Raw genomic sequence first — 16,722 nt, forward strand, 5'->3', positions numbered from 1 at the left:
GTAACCCCAAACAGGCTGGTACAGTGCTTCTGTTGCAAATGTGAAAACTTGAGTTTGATTCCCTGAATCCACGTAAACAGGAAAAATGGGATGGGGCTGGCCAGAGGGCTTAGTGGGCGAAGGCGCTTGCTGTAAATGCATGACGACCTGAGTTTAACCCATGTAAAAATGGAAGGAGACAGCTGCTCTGGTTATCCTCGGCCTCTGTCTCTTCAGGGACATTGTAGATATGCATCTCCCCACAAATACACTAATTATGATTACATATAAAGATGGGGTGGCGAGCCGTTCTTGTAACCCCAGGGCTGTGGACAGTGGTGACAGGTGGACCCCAGGACATCCTGACCAAATAGCCCGGCTCCTAGGAGAGCATAGTCCAGCAAGAGATGCTCTCTCAAAAACACAGGTGGATGGCACCTGAGGCAGGAAAGCTGAAGTTGTTCTCTGGTCTCATACACTTGTATGCACACACAGGAACACACACCTGCACCCATACATACATACACATGCACAAATATGTGTGTGTGCACCTGAATGTGAATGTGTACCTGCATACACATATATGAACATTTATGAATACACATGCACACAAAATATATGAGATGTATAATTTTAAGCTGCATATGGTGGTGCATGCCTGTAAGCCCAGTGCAGGAAGATCAGGAGTTCAAGATACATACATAGATGTGTGTGTGTGTGTGTGTGTGTGTGTGTGTGTACACAGTACAACATGGGTAAAAGTTGAAAGTCTATCCATGGAAGATCAATGACATTGTGGATAACTGCATGAGTGTGTGTGTGTGTGTGTGTGTGTGTGTGTGTGTGTGTGTGTTTGTACACACACAGTACAACATGGGTAAATGTTAAAAGTCTTTATCCATGGAAGATCAATGACATTGTTGATAACTGCATGAGTGTGTGTGTGTGTGTGTGTGTGTGTGTGTGTGTGTGTGTTTGTACACACACAGTACAACATGGGTAAATGTTAAAAGTCTTTATCCATGGAAGATCAATGACATTGTTGATAACTGCATGAGTGTGTGTGTGTGTGTGTGTGTGTGTGTGTGTGTGTGTGTGTAATATTCAGGCTTTCTGCACTGACTGTCTAGGATGAGAATCTCTTATCCAAAATGCCTGGAACTGGAAGTGTTTTAGATTCTGGATTTTATTATTTTCTCTAATTCTGAGATATTTGCATATGTGTAAAGACATGTCTTGGGGGAGAATCCAGGTCTAAACGTGAAGTTCATTCATGGTTCCTGTGCATCTTATGATGATAACTTCACACAATATTGTACATAAAACACACTTTTGTGTTGCAAAATTTTTGTTTTTAAAGACTTATTTTTATCATTTTAAAATTATGTCTGTATGGGTATGTGCGTGTGAGTGCTGTGCCTGGGGAGGCCAGAAGAGGTGTCATACACCTGGGGCTGGAGTTACAGGCAGTTGTGAGCCACCTGATGTGGTGCTGGGAACAAAGCCAAACCCTCTGTAAGAGCAGCCAGCCCCATGTCATAGGATTTTCTCAAGGGTGTCATGCTAGTGCTCAAAAAGTTTTATATTTTAGAGCATTTCACGTTCTGGTGTGGTGGTATTGTGTTCCCCAAAATATTGTGTACCCTAATAAACTTATCTGGGGTCAGAGAACAGGACAGCCACTAAATATAGAGGCTAGAAAATGGTGGCGCACACGCCTTTAATCCTATCACTTGGGAGGCAGAGATCCATTCGGATCTCTGTGAGTTTAAAGCCACACTGGAAACAGCCAGGCATGGTGACTCACGCCTTTAATCCCAGGAAGTGAGGGAAGAAAGCAGAAAGGTATATAAGGTGTGAAAACCAGGAACTAGGCTGGTTAAGCTTTTAGGCTTTTGAGCATCAGTTTGGCTGAGATTCATTTGGATGAGGACTCAGAGGCTTCCAGTCTGAGGAAACAGGATCAGCTGAGGAATTGGTGAGGTGAGGAAGCTGTGGCTTGTTCTGCTTCTCTGATCTTTCAGCGTTCACCCCAATACCTGGCTCTGGGTTTGTTTTTATTAATAAGAACTTTTAAGATTCATGCCACATTCTGGATTTTTGAGTACAGTGACCCACTGGAGGCATTTGCACAGGGCAGGGCCTGTTACCGACTTTGGGGGAAATAAGAGGTGATGTGCGGTCTTAGTATTCAATCAAAATTCCAGGCCCTTGCTGTCCTCGGCCACCAGGCCTTGGTGTTGTACAGACTCTGGTTTTGGGCAAACTTCCTGAAGCCTCAGTTACTCTGTATTAAATGAGTGTAACAGTGCTATCCTAGGTGGGCAGGCATCTTCCACCTCTGACTGTGATGACGCCATAGGCCCTCCCTCGGGGACAGCTGACACTGGTAGCTAGGGCCTCTCCCTGGGACTTGGGCACATTTGGGACACACTTAGAATTCAGCAGGTGCCCTGGTCTCATACATTGCTTAGATAAGATGCATTTTTGTTGTTGTGATTCAACCCAGGTGCCAAGGAAGGGATTCTAGTGAGCTGGGTTAGATCCTGGTTTGGGGCAGAGGTGTTGGGAGGTGAGGGGTGGAGCTGAGGTTTTGTGCCTGGTGAAGGGGTCTGGGGTTGGGGTGGTGGGGTGAGAAAAGAGAAGGTGAGAAGCAGGTAAGGGGGGTGGGGGGCTGAGCACAATAACACCAGCCCTCTAGAAAGACATAGCAAACCTCAAAAGGTGAACAGGAGGAAGAGAGAGGGAGGCAGAGTGGGAGGCAGGGAGGAATGACTGACTGTGAACACAGATGAGAAACATCCTGTGTGTGCCTTTGTGTGTGCACCTGTGTGTGCATGATTGTGTGTGCACTCCTCTGTGTTTGTGTGCAGATCCTCTGCAGACATCAGGTGTGTGTGGGGGGGGGTGTAGGTGTGTGCACGTGGGAGCATTCATGTGCACACACTTGTGCGAGTGTGTGGGAGTTGATCTTCCTCACACCTACACTGCATATGGAGCACAGGGTAGGGAGCACAAGCGTCCACACAAGCTCCCACCGTGAACTCACACACTCCGGTTTAGGTACAGTCAGCCCCCAACCCCCACCTCCTGCCTTCTGCCCCAAGTCTGAACTGTAAAGTGGAGGATATGGCAGGAGAGGTGTCTTTAGGGTCATAAAGCCTCAACTAAACTGTCGTTCCCCAAATGCTGGCCTAATGTATCAATTTCCACACCTGTGTGTCCATCAATTCTGGGTTTATTTCCCCTCCTTCTCAGCCCTGAGAGTAGAAATGGGTCACATTTACAGCCTGGCTGCTCAGCCAAAGGGCTGGAGCCAGAGGATTGGGGATTTGCTATCACTACCAATCTGCTTGCACACGCTCATGAAACACACACACACACACTCTCTCTCTCTCTCTCTCTCTCTCTCTCTCTCTCTCACACACACACACACACACACACACACACACACACACACACACACTCACAGACCTCACAAGATACTAAGAATACTGGCAATGCTGATCCCAGCCTTGCTGCAGAGACCTCCCAGGAGGCCACAGTCCCTATGGAAGCTACTGTAGGTACCAAACACAGGGATGGGCACAACATTGCATCCAACCCCTTGCACGAGTTTCTAAAAAGCATATGCATGGCTCACCAGTCGCCCTTTTGTTTTGAAAGCTTGAGGCCCTTCGTCCCATCTCCAGCCTGGGGGAGTGGGGGAGAAAAAGTCCTAGTCTAATATTCCTTTTGTGGGACCATAGCCATGCCCTTCGGTTCTGATTTTGCTCACGGTCAGGACCTGGGTATCTGTGGCAGAGATCATCTGGTCCACAAAGCCCCAAATAATCATGTCTGGTTCACTGCACAAAGCCCTTGGGAGAATGGCCTGCCTGCCCTGGAGGTTGAAGGTCAACACTGGGACTCTGTTCTCTATTGTCTTGTTCAGTTCTTCTCTCTCTGGTGGGTTGGAAACTTCACTCTCTGAGTCTCTGGTTTTCATGTAATTGTCCTCAGAATGTGGTCCCTGAGACATCAACATCAACATCACCCGATAACAGGCTAGAGATAAAAGTTTTAGGACCTCATGTCTCCTGGAGCAGTGACTCTAGGGTTAGCCCAGCTTCCACAAATGTCCCGGTCCTTTGGAGGTACACTCCAGTGGCACATCCATTACTTTAGTGGCTCCTCTCACACTTGGTCAGCAGAGTCAGCTGACCAAGATGTACAGCTCATCCACCATTGTTTTAATGTCTCATCTCAGATAATCAGAATGGACACCAAGGATTCCCAACACCCCTTGCTTCTACAGTGCTACAGCTACTTTTAATCCTAAAGACCTCAGTCATGGGACACTGTGATCATGATTACTTTACACTGATATGTGTTTGCTTGAGATAATTCACTTATAGCTTATCAGGTTTTTGTTTATCACTGCTTATTGTCTGGGATTCTATCTTCTGACTATCCCAAGAAGGTGGTGGTGGTGCATGCCTGTAATCCCAGCACTCAGAAGGCAGAGACAGGTGGATCTCTGTGAGTTCGAGGCCAGCCTGGTCTAAAAGTGAGTTCCAGGACAGCCAGGGCTACACAGTGAGACCCTGTCTCAGAAAAAAAAGAGTAAGGAAGAAGAAGAAGAAGAAGAAGAAGAAGAAGAAGAAGAAGAAGAAGAAGAAGAAGAAGAAGAAGAAAAAGAAGAAGAAGAAGAGGAGGAGGAGGAGGAGGAGGAGGAGGAGGAGAAGAAATTTCCCTTGATTCCAAGTATTTGGGAGAAGAGTGGGAAGCTCTCAAAACTTGTTTAATCTGAAGAAAGCTTGTATCTAACTCCCAGGGATGCACAGTGAGGGGTTTCCCACACTTTTTGCTGCACGTTGGATCCATGGCTCCTTTAATTTCCCATCCTCCTGTTGGGTAGAAGTCAGGGCAGTCTTGATGTTGGTTTCTGCTGACTGCTTTGAAGGTTTCTCGTGTTCTTCTGTGTATCTCATTACAATGAGACTAGATGTGAGTTATCTATCTATCTATCTATCTATCTATCTATCTATCTATCTATCTATCATCAATCTATCAATTATCTTATCTATCCTATCTACCTATTTATCTAATTATCTTATCTATAATTTATCTTATCTATCTTAACATCTATCTATACTTACCTAATTATCTTATCTGTCTATATCTATCTCTATCATCTCATCTATCCATCAATTATCCTATCATCTATCTATCTATCTATCTATCTATCTATCTATCTATCTACCTATTATCTATCTATCTATCTATCTATCTATCTATCTATCTATCTATCTATTATCTGTCATCTATCTATCTATCTATCTATCTATCTATCTATCTATCTATCTATCATCAATCTATCAATTATCTTATCTATCCTATCTACCTTTTTATCTAATTATCTTATCTATAATTTATCTTATCTATCTTAACATCTATCTATACTTACCTAATTATCTTATCTGTCTATATCTATCTCTATCATCTCATCTATCAATCAATTATCCTATCATCTATCTATCTATCTATCTAGCTATCTATCTATCTATCTATCTATCTATCTATTATCTATCTATCTATTATCTGTCATCTATCTATCTATCTATCTATCTATCTATCTATCTATCTATTATCCTGTCTGTCTATCATCTCTCTCTTTGTGTCTGGGAGGGAGGCACACACATCCCATGATGCACATGTGGAGGTCAGAGAACAACCTTGGGTGTCAGTCTTTGCCTTCCGCCTCACTAGAGACACTACCTTTTCTGGTTCCGCACTGTGCAGTACAGGCTGCCCTGGGAGCTCCTGGGAATCTCCTGTCTCTGCCTCCCGTCTCACTTTAGGAGTGCTGGGATTACAGATTCATGCTATCCTGTCCACTTTATGTGGGTTCTGGAACTCTGAGCACCTTTGCTCACACGTGACATGAGTTTCACTCACTGAGCTGACTCCCCAACCCCACTTTCTTTAATTTCTTAATCAATTCTGAGTCATATAGATTCTGCTTTCTGGGTCAATGGGCTCCATTTGGGCATAGTCTCAAGACTCATTTCTTTATGTTACCTCTGCTCCATTCTCATGGTTCCCTCCTTCTGGATTTCAGTGAGACATAACTTAGCGCTTTTAAATTCTCTTTCCCACTTTTTTGCTTAGCAGGTCAGCAGAACCCATCCATGTAAGGGTGGAAATGGGATGGGGTTGGCAGTGTGGCTGAGGAAGTGAGTTTTAATTCTATTTAATTTTAATTAACTAATTAATTCAAATGCAAATTTAGACAGTGGTGTGCAGCTAGTGGCTGTTGTATTAGACCAGACAGCTGGAATTTCTTCATCATTGTTTATCGCCATATGACCTAACCCCCATCAGAGAGTGACTTTTAAAGCATAGTCCAGGTTAGCCTAGAACTCATAATCATCTTGCTTCTTCCTCTTCAGAATATCCTACAGACTCAACTCCTTGTCTCTTTGCATTTTTAGGAGGTCATTTCCTTAAAGCTATTTTCTATTTTAAAAATTCTCTCTTTAGCTATTTAATCTGCAGTTTAACTGTGTATTTAGTTTTCATATTATCAACTGTACTATTTCTAAAATGTTTAGAGTGTGTCTTCCTTTCTCCTGACCAAGATGGATGTCTCTCCTATACCATGCGCTGTCCATTCTGTTCTGGCTTGATCTGCAGATGTTGCTGGTGTGGGGCCGTTCATCTGTCCTGCCATGAAATGATGTTTCTGGTCAGTCTACTTGATTTTTCTGAGAGAGTGTTTCATGTAGCCAAGGCTGGCCTCAAATTCACTATATAGCTAATGGTGACCTTGAACCTCAGGTCCGCCAGCCTCTACTTTCCCAGTGCCCAGATGACAGGCATGTACCACCACACTTATGCAGTACTGGAGAGGAAACTCAGAGCCTTGTGCTGAGAAGTACTCTACCAACTAAACCACACCCCTGCTCTGGTCTCCTGACTCTTTATGACCTGGGCTGACTCACCGTGAGGCGCAACACGTGTGCTTCTCAGTGGAGAACTCTGGGAAGCGTTACAGAAACTGCAAGAGTTGGGATGATCCTCAGGGTGAAGCAGCCTGCTCTGAGGCTGGGGAATTGCTTCTGGCTCTGCCTGTTGAGCTAGGGAGCCAGGAACCCTGCCATGAGTGAGATGAGAGACAGAGACAGACAGGCAGGCAAGAAGACAGACACACAGACACACAGACACACAGACACACAGGCACACACATGAGAGACCGGAGTACAGAGGGTTCAAGATAAAGACCTTGTTATCATGTTCTCTGACTGCAGAGGGAGAGCCCAGCTGGCTGCTGTCCTAGCCCATGAAGATGATGTCCCTGCCCTAACAGGAGCCATTGACAACTGTGGGAAAGTTTTAGGTTCTCAAAACCTAAAAACCTTGTTGATCCTGCTGTTCCCTGGGCCCAGGTGGCAAGCTCCTTTCCAACCTTTGGAGCTCTGTTTACATGTTGTTGCTGTCATGGACTCCTCCCCGGTCCCTAGTGGCCCACCACCACCACCACCACCATCACCACACGCATACAAGCTCTTACTAACTCAGGACACTTTCTGACACTGCTCCTCTCACCTTGGATTAATTTAACCTGTGAAATTGCACCATTGGACCAGCATCCATGTTTCCCTGTCACCCACTCTTCCACAGGAGAAGGAACTTGGCCTGGTGGGCCCCTGGGTGTCTCTGGCACCTAGCAAGGTGCTAAACCAAAGCAAACGTTTAACAGCTGACTCTTCATGTTTCTAGAAAGTGTGGCAGCTTTCAAAAAGCACCTTCTTGCCTGTTTTGCGGTGTTAAGTATTCCCTCTTCATGCCAATAGTATGTCGCTGGGGGTGGGGGTGGGGTGGGGTGGGATGCTCTCAAGGCATTCTGTCTGGAGGACTAAGAGAAGGGACCAGGAAGGGAGGAGCAGCAGCAGCAGGCTGCTTTCCCGTCAGCCACCTCCACTCTCCTAGGCCATAGCCTGCAGCTGGCCTTTCCCTCATGACTGTCGTGTGTTCGTTGTCCTTTCTCTTTGCCTGTGGAAAGGTCTGTCCACCTGAAATGACTGACATTGAGGTCACAATCATTCTTTGCCCCAGGGCTGTCCTGTGCATTGAGAAGACTGAGCCATGTACCTGAACTGTATCCACAGGGTACCAGCAAGCAGGATACACACACCACTAGAGTAGCCTGTGCTGCCCCTGGACCTCAGATCTCAGATCAGCCTTATCTATCAGTCACCCTGGCTTAGGTCCAAGCCCCTGTCCTTGGCAAGTGACAAGGAATACACTTCAATTTTGGAAGTTCTTCTTATGATCTAATTTGTTACGGAAGTTTATTTTCCTACTGCTTGTAGTACACCCTCATCTGTTATCCTGAGATTCCCATATCCATGTCTCTTTGCTGACACATTTCCTAGGCGACCCTGCTCCAGCATAGGTGTGTATGAGAGGTGGATCCCATGAGAAGTGAGGATCTTTGAGCAGGGGGTCTGGACAGAGACTATGTGAGACTGAGTCTGCCAGGCTGTGGAAAGCAGAGTCGAGATGATAGGGGATGAGGGTCTGGGAGGCTCTGGACCCCTACTTAGAAGTCATATGTTTCTGCTCGCCTACCTGTGACCTTCATCTTGTAGCTGCTCTACCACCCTCCAGACAACTCATGACTCCGGGCTTAGGTTAGCCAGTCACTATTAGCAGTTGCCACTCTGATCGCCCATGTGCCCACTGGGACACAGGAGCCACCGCTGAGCACTTGGGGACATCCCTTTTGATAGGATTGTCTCATTTGTTGTCCAGTTTTGAGACAGTTTATCTGTGAAATGAGCTTTCTAGGAAGCTGAGGCTGGTCTTGAACTCCTGATCCTCCCCCTCCCGAGTGCTGGGATCCTGGGTGTGCATGACAGTATCTGATTCCTCTGGGACCATTTTGCCATTTAATGTAAACTGTTACACAGCCCCAACCCCCCTCAAAATGCTTCACAACTAACGGCCCCAGAGCTCCACAGACTAGCGCTAAGTTCTATTATCAACGGCATCAAGGCTGGGCAGGCTTACAAGCCTGGAGCTGGGCAGTGGCTAGTCAGTTTCCTCCCTGGTGTTGAAAGCTTCGACGAGGTCGGGGCTGCACAGTTCTTACCACCTGGACACTACAGGAAGGTGTCGAGGGAAGATGAACGTCTGTCTTGACCTGTCCCATACTGATTCCTACACAGTCCCTGGTGTGCCCGTAGCCAGGGCTGATGCCATGGTGTGTTCACTCTCAGGGCTTGCTGAAGCCCTTTTAGAATCCATGAATGCATTCACCTGGAGCCACAGCCTGGGGCTGAGGATGCCAGGAAGCTTCTACCCACCTTGCAAAGGCCTTCTCTGTCCTTCCACTGTCCTGCCCCGCCCCCAAGCTGCTTCTTCCAATTGAAGTTCAGTCATGAATGAGCTGAACCTTCCTGTTCTAATTCAGTTGTGTCTGCCTGAAAGGGGGGTGGGGTACAATAGTGTGCTGCACCCCAAGTCTCACCCCTAGCTTGTTCTGTCTTCTTGGGTTACTGTGTTGCCTCTCTGAGTCTCAGTTTTCCCATATTCCAAGCTGAGACAACACTATTCAATTCTAGGACTTTAGTAAAGTCGGCTTTAAAGTGGAAGACTTTAATGAAAATGACTGATGTTACCTCTCAGTTTATGTCTGTGGTAGCACAGGCCTTCCATCTCAGCACTCAGGAGACAAAGGCAAGTGGATCTCTGTGAGTTCGAGGCCAGCCTGGTCTATAGAGAGAGTTTCAGAACAGCCAGGGCTATAGAAAGAAGCCCTGTCCAAAAAAACAAAAACACAGGAAACAACAAAACATTATATCTACACCCTTGTTCCCTATCCCTAAGCCTGGCACACTGGCAGTGCTCAGAGACACTTTTCGTATGATTTAATGAGTGTATATGAAGTGCCTAGCACACGCCCGGGACAGTAGGCACTCAGTGTCATATCACACTGTCTTCCGCCAGCTTTCCTCATTTATCTCTGTCCTAAGGCGAGGTCTTTCTTTACCCTCATGCTGACAGCCTGTTCAAAGCCCTGCCTTACAGCAGCTATCCATGACGATGGGCAGACATCCTTCTCGGGGCTCTGGGACAGTATGGAGCCCATTTTACCAGGCCCATTGGCAACTTTGTCTCCGAGTTCCCTGGACTCTGGAAGACAAAGTGAAAGGTGACTATATTCTTAGGCTATAGGAAGGTGGCCCCAGTTTCAGGAAGATAATGGCCTGACGGTCATTCTCAGGGAGGCCTTCTGTCCCCTCCACTCCATTGGCCGGACACTCACACTGCTGAGGGTTAGGAAACAAATGTGCCTGCCCAGCAGAAAAGGGCAGGAGGGTCCCTGGCTGAACAGAACTGGGCACCTGTGGCCCCAAGGCTCTGCCAACAGGAGGGAGCCTGGACCCAGGATGCTGAGCACACAGACCACCCAGCCTAGAGGCAGCAAAGCTGTGGACCAGGATGTGAACTGGGGCTATGGATCTCTTTCCTTGGCTGGAGGTCGAAGTTTTCAGACTAATTGTTAACGTTGAAGCACTGGGGTCCTGCATTGCATCTGAGCCCTCCTTCAAGGTCAAGAGCTCTGGAAACATCTGGCCGGCATCCTCCCGAGGCTTGCCAGGGTGGATAAGTCCTCTTCCTTTACATGGGCCAGACGCTTTCAATGACGCAGACTTGCCTGTCTGCTGGGTCTCCCCAGGCCTCTAAGTTTGAAGCACAGATGACATGAAGCAGATGTATGCGCAGTATAACACTGGCATGGGGCCAGCTCACGGAGGTGGGCCTGAGTCCTTGTCACCCACACTACGTTTTGCAGTATAGCCTATCAGGACTGTCAGAAGACACAGATGTGAACAATTTGGGCCAGTTTCACCAAGTCCCACAATCCATTGCTTCTTCCTGAGAGGTAGACTCCGATCTCTGGAAGGCCACTGCACTGGGGTGAGGGCAGGGGAGCCCAGAGGCCCCTGAGCATGGTGGAGCCCAGCCTTAGTTACCAGCCCGGGTTTGCTTTCCCTGGGCCTCCTGCAGCCCCGAGACAAGCTGCTGTGACGTTAGGCCCTTTCTCCATGTATTGTTTCAACTTTGCAACTTTCCCATCTCCACCTCAGAGGGAGAGATGGAGGCTCCGAGGACTGGGCCCCTGGCTGAGAGTCATACCACTCTAAGCACTGGCTCCAGAGCTGGAACGGGCTCATAACCCTTTCTGCAGCAGGGGGATACTTGTCAATTCTGCTAGCTCAGCTGTCACTAAATGTGCATTTCCTGCACACACAGGGCCGGAGGGAAGGAAGCGGGGATTCACTCACATGCCTACTGTAACCCATGATCTCATCTCTCGAAGGCAGTGGTCCTCAACTTTCCTAATGCTGCGACCCTTTAACACAGTTCCTCATATTGTAGTGACCCCCCAACCATAAAATTATTTTTGTTGCTACTTCATAACTGTTATTTTGCTGTTATGAACCATAATGTAAATATCTGTGTTTTCCGATGGTCTTAGGTGACCCCTGTGAAAAGGTTATTGGACCCCCAAGGGGTCACGACCCACAGGTTGAGAACCACTGTCCTAGTGACTCCTCATGTCCCTTTGTCTTTGTCTTCTCTGACCCCTGCAGTATCCCCTCCCTGCCTTCTCCCCTCCCTGGCCCTTACAGTGTCCTGATAATCTGTTCCAAGTCACCTCCAGAGACACCAGCTTCCTATCAAGGAAGGATGCTGGCCCTGTCTGGAAGAGGGGCCAACTTGAACGGGAATCCAGCATGCCTGTCCCATGCAGGGACAACAGTTAGGCAGCCTGGAACTCCTACAAGGTACCAGAAGATGCTAGAGGGCAAGAGAGCTGGGCCTGTAAAATGCACTCAGCCCCTTATAGCTGGACAGTAAACAACAGCATAAGAACGCACCCCTGGTCCCAGCCATTTAACTAATTGTTGGGGATCCTTATGTCTCTGTAGGCATGGCTCAGAATATCTAGATGCCTAACCTGGGGCCTGGCTCACCTCAGGTTTTTTGTTTGTTTGTTTGTAAGAGACAGGGTCTCATGTAGCCCATGCTGGTCTCAAACTTACAATGTAGCTGAGGATGACCTTGAACTCCTGATCTTGCCTCTCCCACCTGAGTGCTGGGATTACAGGTGTATGTATGTGGGGTGATGAGGATGGAACTGAGGCCTTCATCCATGCCAAGCAGGCATGCTACCACTGGCACTACCTACCACTGGCACTACATCTCCAGCTCCATTTTGCTTGTCAAGGTGCTGGAATTAGAGTCGTGTGCCCCATGCCTGGGTTTCACCTCACTTCTTAAGTGCACTGGTCCAGCAGACATGGACCTTAGGGGCTTCTATGTCTAGGCAATGCCAGAAAGAACATGCTTAGACATCCCCAAAGAGCCCCCTCAGCATCTCATGGCACAGAGTACTGGACCAAAAGGTGCCAGATGACATGAAGTGCCCCATTGTTTCTCAGAGTATGACCCACACAGCTAGATTAAAAGACCTGGTTCTGGCCTCAGCTAAGCCAGGGAATCATTGGATGGGAGAATGTAAAATATTTTTTCTGCATGGCAGAACCTGTGAGGGCCTTCGTGAGTGAATATGCTCTGTTAAGATCTGCAGTACAGTTCTTCAAACTTATTGATCAGATTTTTCTTTTCCTCTCAGCTGAATATTATAATGCAGCTCAAGGCACAGGTCTGAGAATGGGAAGCCCTGGATCCCAGCACTTGGTTAGACAGACACCAGCACTTTCTTTGGCTATGGTTAAGTCCCTCCTATCTGTTATAGGAGGGGCCGACAGAGGTCACCTGGGTAGCTGGAACAGTTGCTGTACTCACCCTGTGCAAGGGGGCATCCTGCCTATCTGACAGCTGGTGACCCGGTGAACCGAGGCCATCGCTGTCTGAGCTGAACCTCCTGTGTGGGCATCATCCTGCAGAAGCCTTGGACACTGCATCTTATTCTGCCCATTGTGCAGCTGAAGAAACTGAGGCCCAGCGAGTTGAATAACTTGTTGAAAATGACTAGCTAGGGAGAGTGGGGACCGAGTTCAGACCCAGCAGCAGCACTCAGAACTCAGCCTCCCCCCATCTGCCTGGGAAAGAGAGCCATAAACTGTGAAGGGGCTGTGACCCGGGAACAGGGTTGCTTAACAGTTTTGCTGGGGGTCAGCCAGGATCTAGGTTCACAGCTTCGTGGGGAGGGTCTCTAGCCTCACCTTGCTGGCTTTCAGAAGCAACTAGTTCCATTCCCGTGTTTCCTGGGGAACCTATGCCATCTGTGTCTGGTGGGGAAAAAGGCTGAGTGGACAAGCTGGGGCTATGGGGAGTGGTCTTTGTAGGGCCTTCCTTCTCTCCCTATCCTGGAAACAGTCTGCAGGCCCCGAGGAACATACAGGGGTACCCATCCCAGCTTATGCATTGTCTTAATGCCACAGAGCCTTCATTCAAATGACATCATATGTTAAAGGTTCAGGAAGCCAGAACTTGGGGTTGGAAGGCAGTGTGTGGATCGGGGGTGATGGTCCAGAGTAGGCTGCAGGCAAGCCCTTATACAACGGTCCAGGGACTTCTGAGATGATGGGCCACAGATCGGTAACTTCTGCCTGGCATGTCTTTTAAGAAAACCTCAGGCCCAGAGAGGGAAATAACTTGCCCATTGTCAAAGAGTCCGAGATCAAGCTAGGCAAGGGGTGATGGGCATCTGGACTGGGGAAGGTCCAGTCTCCTTAGCAGCCTGAGGCAGGGTGTGGGCAGACACCTGCTGGTACCTCTGCAGGAGATCCATGTCTAACTGTTTCCCCAACCCTCCCACCAAACTGTTGTTTGGTGTTTAATATTCACAGGCTGGTGTCCACGTGGCACCACAGCTCCTGGCTACCTGATGCTCAGAACAGACGCTGGTGGGCCACAGAAGAGGCGTCAGCCACAGTGGATGGTGAGCTTAGAACTTGGACTTAACTCAGGTCTTCCATCCCCGGCCTCCCATCCCATGGCTGAACACTCTTCTAGCTACACTGAGGACTTCCTCTGCTGTAGGCTTCTGAGGCCGGCTCTGCTCAGCAGGGCCCCTCAAGGCTCTTAGCAGAGTTCTGTCTGGAGTAAGCTGGGGTCCTGTTGCTTGTGGCTCCCCAGACTTCCCTGTGGTGACCATGTCAGGCTCTGCAGGATGTCACACAGGCATGCTGCTGCCCCCTCAGCCTCTACCCTAGCACCAGCCTCCACTAAGCCCACGTTGGAGAGCATGTTCAGAATGGGCCTAAATCCTGGGGTCTCGACCCCAGGCCTTCCAATTCAGCAGATGTGGGATGAGGCCAGGCAATCTGTGCCCTAGAACCAACTACGGAGCTACCTGTGTCCCCTAAACTTCTAACTGTTCTGTTTCTGTCACTTATCATGCCATGGGACCCCCTTACAGAAGGGTGGTGTCTGACTTAGACACTGCTTCTGATTGAAGATGTTTTACAGCCCAGCCTGCTAATCATTCAGCAGCTCTAAGAGCCCTTTACTAGACCTCTGAGGAATCCCCCAGGATTCCCTGGAACATAATGTGCAAATTTCCTACTTATGACTCATCTTCTTTGGATTGAGAAACCGACAACATAGAGGTGATGAGAATTGGTCTTACCCTCCTGGTGAAACTTTCTGGAGTTTTCTGAGGCTTTCTGTTGATTGGCTGGCCCTGGTGGGGACCTTAAGGTCAGGGGGGTTCACTTGGAACCACATAGCAACGTCTTGGCAGCCAGACAGGGTTTTGCCTCTTCCTAGCTATGTGACTCTGGGCAATAACTTCACCTCTCTGTGCCTCGGTGAGCCCATTGTGTTTCTCAGAGAGCGGAAAGAACTAATAGTGAACAAAAGAGAGAGACCTCACCCCTAGACCAGGCTAGCCCTGGCTACTGGCACATCTCCTTACAAAAGCCACATCCTGGGTGACCCCGAGTCTCTGTTTCAAGGACACAGCCTTGGGTAGTGCTTCTCCACATGGTAGCCACAAGCAGAGTCTCCCTCGATGCTGGAGAGGCAGGATGCTGCTGGGGCTGATGACTTCCATGGCCAAGGCCTAAGCAGCCCTATTGCGGAGCAGAGGAGCTGGGTGGATGTTTCTTCAGCGTAACCCTGGAGATGAACTTGCACTTGGGATTGGCAGCTGGAGAGATTTGAGTTCTCACAACCCCGTGCCCTGTGTTCCCCCTTGGAACCAGCCTTGGGTTAGTCCCAATAGTTGGCTCTAGGGCATAGATACCCTGGTCCCATCCCGCGCTGAGCCCCCTTTCCTACTTTCCACTGAACTTAAACCCACACTACAACCGGGGGGTGGGGGTGGTGGCATGGTTTTTAAAAGCTTTGGCTCTCACCTCTGAACTCATGAGAAAGAGGGGGTGTACCTGGAAGTTTTCTCCTGTCCTGCCAGGCTCCACTGAGGTCCAGACAAATTTCTCTCACCTGCCGTCCACAGCTGTTCGGACCCAAGTAAACACATAGAGGCTTATATTACTTCCAAAGTGTATGGCCTAATGGCTCAGGCTTCTCAATAGCTAGCTCTTATAACTTAACCCATTTCTATTAATCTATGTATCACCATGTGTTCTGTGGCTTTACCTGCGTCCCATTACATGTTGCTCCCTGGGCGGCTGGCTCGTGTCTCTTTGTCTCTGCCTTTCGTCTTCCTGTCTCTTTCCTTTCCCGCCTGCCTCTAAGCTGCCCTGCCATAGGCCAAAGCAGCTTATTTATTAACCAATAGGAACAACATAAATTCACAGTGTACAGAAAGATATCTCACAGCAAGGGGGTGGCTACACTCACTTTACAGACAAGCTTGCTGGGGCGCATGGGCTAAACACTTGAAGTCAGGGGTGAAGGCAGAACTGGAGTCAAGGCATAGGATGTGGCCTGGGACCTACTGGGCACTACAAGGGTCCTCACTTCCCAAAGACACATCTTTCATCTGAGCTGGGGCACTGCATACAATTTGATCCCCTAGTACTGTGGCCCTCAACTGCTGTGTCTTAGTGACATCAGCCCATGTCCTGGTGACGCATTTAGAAAGCAATTAGGAAATTCCCAAACCCCAAACTACTAGAATAGAGGTCGTCCTGATATACCCCCTGTGTGTGTGTGTGTGTGTGTGTGTGTGTGTGTGTGTGTGTGTGTGTGTTGGGTTGTGTTAGACAGGGTCTAGTGCAGCCCAGGCTTGCCTCAACTCCTAAGTAGCCAAGGATGACCTTGATCTTCTGATCCTCTTGCCTTCATGTTCCAAGCACTATTATGGAACCCATGCTAGGCGGGGACTCTATTAGACCCCTGAGAAACATTCCACAGCCCTGGTCCTGCTTCTCAAACACTAATTCTCTGGCGACCTTGTTCTCTCAGATGCTGTGTACAGCTGTGCAGGACACAGTCTAACACATCTGGGCCTCAGGACACCACGCAAGGGTGCCTGAGGAGGCCATCACCACACCCCAGCTGCCATCACAAAGGCAGAAACCCCAACTTGCTGTGGAGCATGCCATGACTTTGATATCTAAAGAACATCTACTATACAAATATTATTGTTTTCTTCCTTTTTTCCCTTCAGTTTTTGAGTTTTTTTCTGTGTAGCCCTGGCTGTCCTGGAACTCGCTTTGTAGATCAGGCTGGCTTCGAACTCAGAACTCAGAGATCTGTCTGCTTCTGCCTCCTGAATGCAGGGATTAAAAGTGTGCATCACCACCC

At 48.5% G+C, this 16,722-nt stretch overlaps 1 protein-coding gene across 1 annotated transcript in view; it reads right to left on the reverse strand.

Moving 5' to 3' along the window:
- Kazn (kazrin, periplakin interacting protein) overlaps positions 1-16,722 on the reverse strand; it is a 390,355-nt gene that overhangs the window by 15,588 nt on the left and 358,045 nt on the right. The window lies entirely within an intron of this gene.

The sequence above is a fragment of the Peromyscus eremicus genome, chromosome 2 (genome assembly GCF_949786415.1).
Source record: "Peromyscus eremicus chromosome 2, PerEre_H2_v1, whole genome shotgun sequence".
Taxonomy (NCBI): Eukaryota; Metazoa; Chordata; class Mammalia; order Rodentia; family Cricetidae; genus Peromyscus; species Peromyscus eremicus.